The sequence below is a fragment of the Salvelinus sp. IW2-2015 genome, linkage group LG25, assembly GCF_002910315.2.
Source record: "Salvelinus sp. IW2-2015 linkage group LG25, ASM291031v2, whole genome shotgun sequence".
NCBI classification, from domain to species: domain Eukaryota; kingdom Metazoa; phylum Chordata; class Actinopteri; order Salmoniformes; family Salmonidae; genus Salvelinus; species Salvelinus sp. IW2-2015.
Window position 1 is genome coordinate 24,106,268 of NC_036865.1, and position 8,013 is coordinate 24,114,280.

The 8,013-nt window shown below is 41.7% G+C and overlaps 1 pseudogene; it reads left to right on the plus strand.

Moving 5' to 3' along the window:
* Positions 1-2,619: 2,619 nt before the first annotated feature.
* Positions 2,620-8,013, plus strand: part of LOC111951741 (tRNA (uracil-5-)-methyltransferase homolog B-like) — a 12,776-nt pseudogene continuing 7,382 nt past the window's right edge.

Genomic DNA, 8,013 nt, shown 5'->3' on the forward strand with positions numbered 1-8,013 from the left:
CTTTGTTTGGTTTGCCTGCTACAATGGAACCAGTGTAATGTTCCCAAAAGTGCAAATCAAGCATGCTTCAATAGTTTGACTCTGGTCGGATGTATATAATATTGTCTGACTCTGGTCTGATGTATATAATATTGTCTATGACTCTGGACTGAAGACAACACTACATTGAGAGAAGCCTTGTATGGCTCTGTGTGATAGAAGTGATTTCAGATATTCCACTGTGGTCACCAATGTACCTAAAAACTCACTCCACTTCTGAGGGTGTGTAGGTACCCTGAATAGTCAAATTCTGAAGATGCTCTTAATTCACATAGTGGGGCAAAAAAAGATTGTGCAACAATGTTAACCATGTAGTTTTTTTTTGTATATGCTAAAATGTATTGAATGTATTCTAGGGAACACATCTTATGGCAGCTTTTCCACATCAATTGACATGTGGAGACAATTGAATGTAAGATATGGCGATTAAGACAATGCAAAACTGCTGTTTTTGAACCATGGATTTGATTAGACAGTATTGATACTCATATTCACCTGAACTGCTTTTTGTACTTTCCTTCAAGAACTTGAAACTGAAACTAAAATACATTTTCAAATTAAAATATCCATGTGAAATATTTTGTTTGTGGATCAAATATTTGTCTCTGTAATAAAATAAAACTACACTAGGTCATTATATAGTGATTATAATGAAACATTTGTTTAATTTGAATAAATACAGATTCATTTGTGCAATAATTTGCAATCTACCAAGCTACAAGCAAATCCACAGGGTACATTCAATTATATAATTACATTAGCTACATAATTCCATCTAGCCCATGTAATAACAATGTATGGTATATACAGGTACTAACTATAAATGCTATAAAAACTGGCTCAGATGTCTATCCTTAAAGGCCTTGAGTTGGTTCTTCTAAATATTTATCAAAGCATAATATGGGAAAGAGCTTTTATTATAGCAGCTGTAGCAGTATCTCATTCAAAAATAAATTTCAAGGCTTAAAAAAGAGATAAACACTAATGTTTGTATTTAAACCAGCCATCACCTTGTCAGTTTGTTTCACAGTTCTACAGGAAGTTAAGTCTGTCCGCAGGAGTGTGCAGAGAGAGAGAGGGGTCCCCCCACAGCCCATATGTCTGCAAGGCATTTTCTCTCTAATTGCTGCTCCAATCTTACGCTCCAATTTGTGTGTGTTGGCTTGAATAGAGCGTTGTCTATTGATTTCTTCACATTCGATTCAAGTACCAAATAATCTGAGGGGGAAAATAAGTATGGAGCAATCAAAACATCAAATGGATCTCCAACAACAGAACCTTTTCCATTGAGGTTCAAATCAGAGCAGATGGGCAGCAGGTCATGCAAGCACACATCAAAAATGTTAATCATGGGCATCTATCAGTTAATTTTTTTTTAATAACACATTGGTTAATAAAAAATATTGGAACAGTGTAAAAGTTCATTTGTGTTTCACTTTCACGGATCTGTGAATTTGAACTGGTTGCTGATTGCCCATTGGCCAGGTGGGAATGTTCTGGGAGCCTAACTTTAGTCAACCAGCTTAAATGCAATGGGAAACCCATCCACTGTCAATGATCTATCAGCAGGCAAGTAAGGGCATTTCACACATAGTTCTGAGCTATYGTATTTTATTTACATTTGGTCTGGTTGGTTTCACATTGCCAAATGAACCAAATTGCCTAAACCTGAAAAAAACAAATGTATTGTCACAGATGTAGTGAAATGTGTTGTTTAACAGAGTCAGCCATGGTAGTATGGCGCCCCTGGAGCRTTGCTCAAGGGCACAGACAGACATCACCTTGTCAGCTTGGGTATTCTAACCAGCGACCTTTCGGTTACTGGCCCAACACTCCACTAGGCTACCTACCACATGTTCAAGGATTTTTTTAATTGGAGAAAAATGCTCACGTTAAGTATATTAAGTTGAGAGCATGTGAACATCTGCAAGAGGATTTTGTGCATGCAGGAACAGTCATGTATGCTTTTTTTTTACATAATAGCATAGGTTAACAGGAAGGATAAACCAATATCACAATAGGTCTTGCTCATATCGATATCAAACCCAAATCAAACAATATTGAAGTCAAAACAGTATCAAGCGATACTGATATAATTTTCAAGTTTTATTAGTCCTACAGGATACACGTGGTATACACCAGCCAATGAAATGCTTACTTGCAGCTTCCTTCTTGACAATGCAACAACAATAAGAAATAATAAAAGATAAGAATACGAACATAAAGTAAATGGCTCAGTAGAATATAATAAACATTTCACCATAAGAATAATACAGTAAGGTACAATTTATAGTCCAATATTTACATGTGTTTTGGGGAAGGGGGGATTTGGGGGCAAGTGTTTAAATTGTGCAGTATTTGGCAATCATAATAGGAGTCTGGCAGCAGCAGTTGTGATTTGTGTGTAGCATTAATTTATATGTGTGTATGTCTGTGMGAATTTTAGATATTGGTGCCCACCATTACAACGTACCCTTCTGTATGTCTGTGGGTTCTTATCCCTGTATCGTGATCTGAATCTCCGACAGTCGTAGGCGTTCCCATCCGCTGAGCCCTTTGGTACAAGTCAGAGTCTCCGAAATGATGAGCAAGGTACAGCAAGCCTTCCTCTGGAAGACAAAAACACACAAAAATGTATCCAATATATTGAAAAATATAATTATGCACTTTATCAAAAATCTTAAACTTCAGAATTATTTCACTGCATTGGCCTGGCGAGGCATCCACCATAGTTCAAATCAAAATGTTATTTGTCACATGCACTGAATACAAACAGGTGTAGTCTTACAGTGAAATACTCGGCTGGGGTTCGCCCCTATATATAGAACCCATGGCCGCAACACACGTTCTCTACATCATTTTTGAGCCGCCTCTAGCACCGTAGAGGATTGGAGTGATCCATATAGCTCAGACCTGCCCGTCTTCACACTACTCAACACTGCAGCAGAATCAGAGCAAATCGCAACTCTGAGTGGTTTCACCTCCTCCACCAATCTAAAACCTATAATCATGGCCATCAACTCGGCTGCATATACTGACTGACACTTAATAAATTAATCGCTTACATACTCTAACGTTGAAATCTGGGATATACACACCTGCCTCCACCCTTCCACTGACTGTATCATTTGAACAGTGGTGGGCCGTCAGGGCCTGCAAGGCCTTCTCTGCTGGCCTAAACATCATCAGAATATAATTTTTTTTTAAATATATTACGCCATCAAAATATGTATTCAAATTATTCCCCAGAGTAAGAGTTTAACTCTTATTTCATAGCTTTCCCTCTTGGTTGCACTGCTTCCAGCCCCAGGTTGAGATTTGGAGGCTGGGGTCTTTATGTTAGATTTTTATCCAATCATATTCAGCCATCATGTGTTGCAGGGGTCTAAAACTGCTCTCAGGCCTTCAGAATCAACAGTGCGGCGCTTGTAGCTATAAAGTGAATGGAAATTAAAATTTTGTGTCAACCAATCAGCTTTAGAGTTGGCTATTGTACGCCTGCTGGCTGGCCTCCAGTGTTACACGGAGCCAGCTAGCAGGCCTAGGGCGTCCACGTCTTTTGATTGGATTACCAATTTGAGAGGCAGGTCCTATGGGCAGGTCTATGCAGATCTAGGAAACTCTACTAAAGCTGTTTTTTGAACCCACACATGGCGGAAGGAGGAGAAGTATCGATTTCGTCGAGTATAATTATAACGCCATTCTCAAGACGAACTTTTCAAGAAAAGTAAGACATTGTAAGGAGAGGTCGCCCGACGCCACAGCCTGTCACAGGCGGGAAAGGGGTTCGTTCGCTCGCCACTATTCAAGTTTCAATACGAGCGCTGTCAATGGCTCAAAGGCTCCGAGAAGCACTGCAAACTGTACTGCTGGGAATGCCTATTATTTGCAAGTGTCGATTTGGTGTTTGGAGCCACACTGGCTTTGCAAACTTGAGTTGTCTGTTAAACACTGTTTACCCAAAAATTTCAATTTGTCAATTTCAAGGTGACGAACGCCTGGTTATACTGCGTTTTCTGTCTAAAATGTATATGTTCTAGAGTCATGGCTTAATTGATGATAATAAGAGGTGAGTTATTCGGGTGGGACAGTGTAGTAACCTCACTGAAGGCCTAGGCCCCAGGCCACGGCACGCCACTGCGCAATTTTGAACCATCTGTATACATCCTTAAAAACAAATAAAACCGATTATCCATCTCCACACACCATCTCACGTCCTCACCCCGTTCTCTCCTGCCCTCAGTCATGTCAACATCTACACTTGGTTTCGGAAATAGCCACGGAGGAACATTCCCCAATGCAATTGCCGGCCCTATCTCTCTCCCCCAGTCTGAGCAGAGTTCCCATTTGTCTTGAACGCACTGAAGTCTAAATGTCAGAGTTCCCTGTTGTTTTGAACTCGACATATGATCTCCGCAGAAATTAATGTCGCAATTAAAACAATTGGAAACTGGGACTCGGAAATCTCTGACTTGAAACCACCAGAAGAGGAGAAGGGAGAGGGATTACTGGGAGTATTTGTATGGATGTCAACGAGTGTCAAATTTGGTTAACAAAAAATGTAATGGGTTATTTGTTATCTGTGGTTTATTTGACCTAATAGAAGTTTCGTAATGATAAGGTTGTTATGAGTGTACTGATATAAGTAGGACTATAAATTGGAGGGTCATGCTAGAAGGGATCCAGCTTTTGACAAATTAACGTCAGATTTACTTTTTGTAGCAGCAGGTTAGTATAATTTACGCAGCAGTTTATGATAATTAGGTTAAGGTTAGGAAATGGGTTTGGGTTAGCTAAAATGCACACAAAAAAAATGTTGACGTTAATTAACCAAAAGATGGATCCCTTCTAGCCATGAACTTATCGGCGTTGTGCCTGATCGTCATTAATTAACACAGTTTCCAATTTTTTTAATACATTTTTTATTTAAATAGGCAAGTCAGTTAAGAACAAATTCTTATTTACAATGATGGCCTACACCGGCCAAACCCTGAGCCAATTGTGCGCCGCCATATGGGACTCCCAATCATGGCCGGTTGTATTACAGCCTGGATTCGAACCAGGGTGTCTGTAGTGATGCCTCAAGCACTGAGATGCAGTGCCTTAGACCGCTGCACCACTCTGGAGTGCCTATTTCTAAACCTGATCTTCTTAAAATATAATTTTAAACCTTAAAAAAATGATTTACAAAATCGTTTGTGGTAACCCTAACCAAGCTGCTAATCTTATGCTAACCCTAACCTTAAATTAAGACCGAAAAGCACATTTTTGTTTTCATGAACTTTTATCAAATAGACAATTTTGACTTTGTGGCTGTGGTAACCTGAGGTAGTGGTAGTAGAAACCGTTGTGTCTCGTCAGAGTGGAAGAGAGAGGCCAACTCTGCAGAAAATCTGTCTCCCTCCAGTAGGCGGCGTTTTTTCGTTGACTCGGTCACCAAGCAAGGAGTTTTTGTATGGAGGTCAATGAGAGAGTGTTGAATTGGGTCAACAAAAAATGTACGGTTTATTTGCTACATGAGGTTTATTTCGTCGAATATAAGTTTCATAATGCTTAAGTTGTTACGAGTGTAATGATAGGACACGTGACATCCCGGCAACTTTGAGAAAAAACACTGTATATTTGAGTTGTCTCGAGATGGCTATGCATATTCCTGCATTGAGGCTAGTAGAGCATCTCTCAGGCGGTTGACGTCAACAACCCTTATCGAATATTCAAACAAGATTACAAGAATGAGATGTATCATCCAATCCAAAGAAAGGATAGGCGGGAGCTAGACAACCCGCCCAGCCGCTTTGTGATCGACTCCCATTGTTAGGGCGGAGAGACATGTATCTTGTCAGTATATCCATCATCTTTGCTGTCGTATCTGCCCTCTCATTCGCTAAAATGGTCCCACCCGATTTTGCCTCCTCCTGAGTATCTTCCACTTTTTAAGACTTTTTATTTCATTGTTAGAGCGGCTACTAGACTAGCGTACTACTACTTCCTTCACCATGAAGTGGAGTATCTGGTCAATATAATGGCTAATCTGATACATTCAGGATCAGGGGCTGTCCCATTGTAGCCTGGTCTCATAGACTGGACGTAACATAGTACATGTAAGTCCATAGTACATGTAAATCCACAACACTCAAGTTAGTATTATATGTTACATTTGGTATGGTTACATAAGACAGATGGTTACTTAAGGCAAAAACGAAAGTGGTGTGGTTGGTCGGGGTCGATGGGTATGCATATAACATGAATGTCTAGTAACCAAAGTTGTGATTTCAAATCTAATCACGGACCATTTTAGCTAATAAGTAACTTTTCAACTACTTACTACTTTTTAGCTACTTTGCAACTGCTTAACATGTTAGCTAACCCTTACCCTAACCATAACCCTTTCAACTCACCCTTTCACTAACCTTAACCCTTTTAGCTAACCCTAACCCTAAACAAGTTACCGAGCTTCATTCAAGCTAACTGATCAACGGAAGCCTCAGATGAACAGTGCTTGACTTGGGCAGGAGCTGACGGGAGCTGAGTACTGGCCACTCAAATGTTCTACTGCTTGAGCTCCTGTTCCTCTTATAAATGTTACAGGTTTTAGCTAGGTAGCGGTGGTGCGCGCTAGCAGCSTTTCAGTCGGTGACGTCACTTGCTCTGAGACTTGAAGTAGTGGTTCCCCTTGCTCTGCAAGGGCCGCGGCCTTTGTGGAGCGATGGGTAACGATGCTTCGTGGGCGACCGTTGTTGATGTGTGCAGAGGGTCCCTGGTTCGCGCCCGGGTTTGGGCGAGGGGACGCCATAAAGTTAAACTGTTACACAAACTATTACAGACTACAAAGGGAAGCACAGCCGAGAGCTGCCCAGTGACACAAGCCTACCAGATMAACAAAATTACTTCTATGCTTGCTTCGAGACAAGTAACACTGAAACATGCATGAGAGCATCAGCTGTTCCGGACAACTGTGTGATCACGCTCTACGCAACCGATGTGAGTAAAATTCACAAAGCCGCAGGGCCAGACGGATTACCAGGACATGTACTCCGAGCATGCGCTGACCAACTGGCAAGTGTCTTCACTGACATTTCAAACCTCTCCCTGTCTGAGTCTGAAATACAGGATGTTTCAAGCAGACCACCATAGTCCCTGTGCCCAAGAAAACTAAGGTAACCTGCCTAAATGACTACCGACCTGTAGCACTCACGTCTGTAGCCATGAAGTGCCTTAAAAGAATGTTCACATCAACATCATTATCCCAGAAACACTAGACCCACTCCAATTTGCATACCGCCCCAACAGATCCACAGATGATGCAATATCTATTGCACTCCACACTGTCCTTTCACACCTGGACAAAAGGAACACCTTTGTGAGAACGCTATTCATTGACTACAGCTCAGCYTTCAACACCATAGTGCCCTTAAAGCTCATCACTAAGCTAAGGACCCTGGGACTAAACACCTCCCTCTGCAACTGGATCCTAGACTTCCTGACGTGCCACCCCCAGGTGGTAAGGGTAGGTAACAACAAATCAACCACACTGATCCTCAACACGGGGGCCCCTCAGGGGTGCGTGCTCAGTATCCTCCTGTACTCCCTGTTCACTCAMGACTGCACGGCCAGACATCACATCACCAACATACTAACATCACCAACAACGTAACATGGTCTAAGCACATCAAGACAGAAGAGAGCACGACAAAACCTATTCCCCCTCAGGAGACTGAAAAGATTTGGCATGAGTCCTCAGATCCTCAAAAGTTTCTACAGCTGCACCATCGAGAGCATCCTGACGGGTTGCATAACTGCCTGGTATGGCAACTGCTCGGCCCCTGACCGCAAGGCACTACAGAGGGTAATACGTACGGCCCAGTACATCATTGGGGTCAAGCTTCCTGCCATCCAGGACCTCTATACCAGGCGGTGTCAGAGGAAGGCCCTAAAAATTGTCAAAGACTCCAGCCAGCCTAGTCATAGACTGTT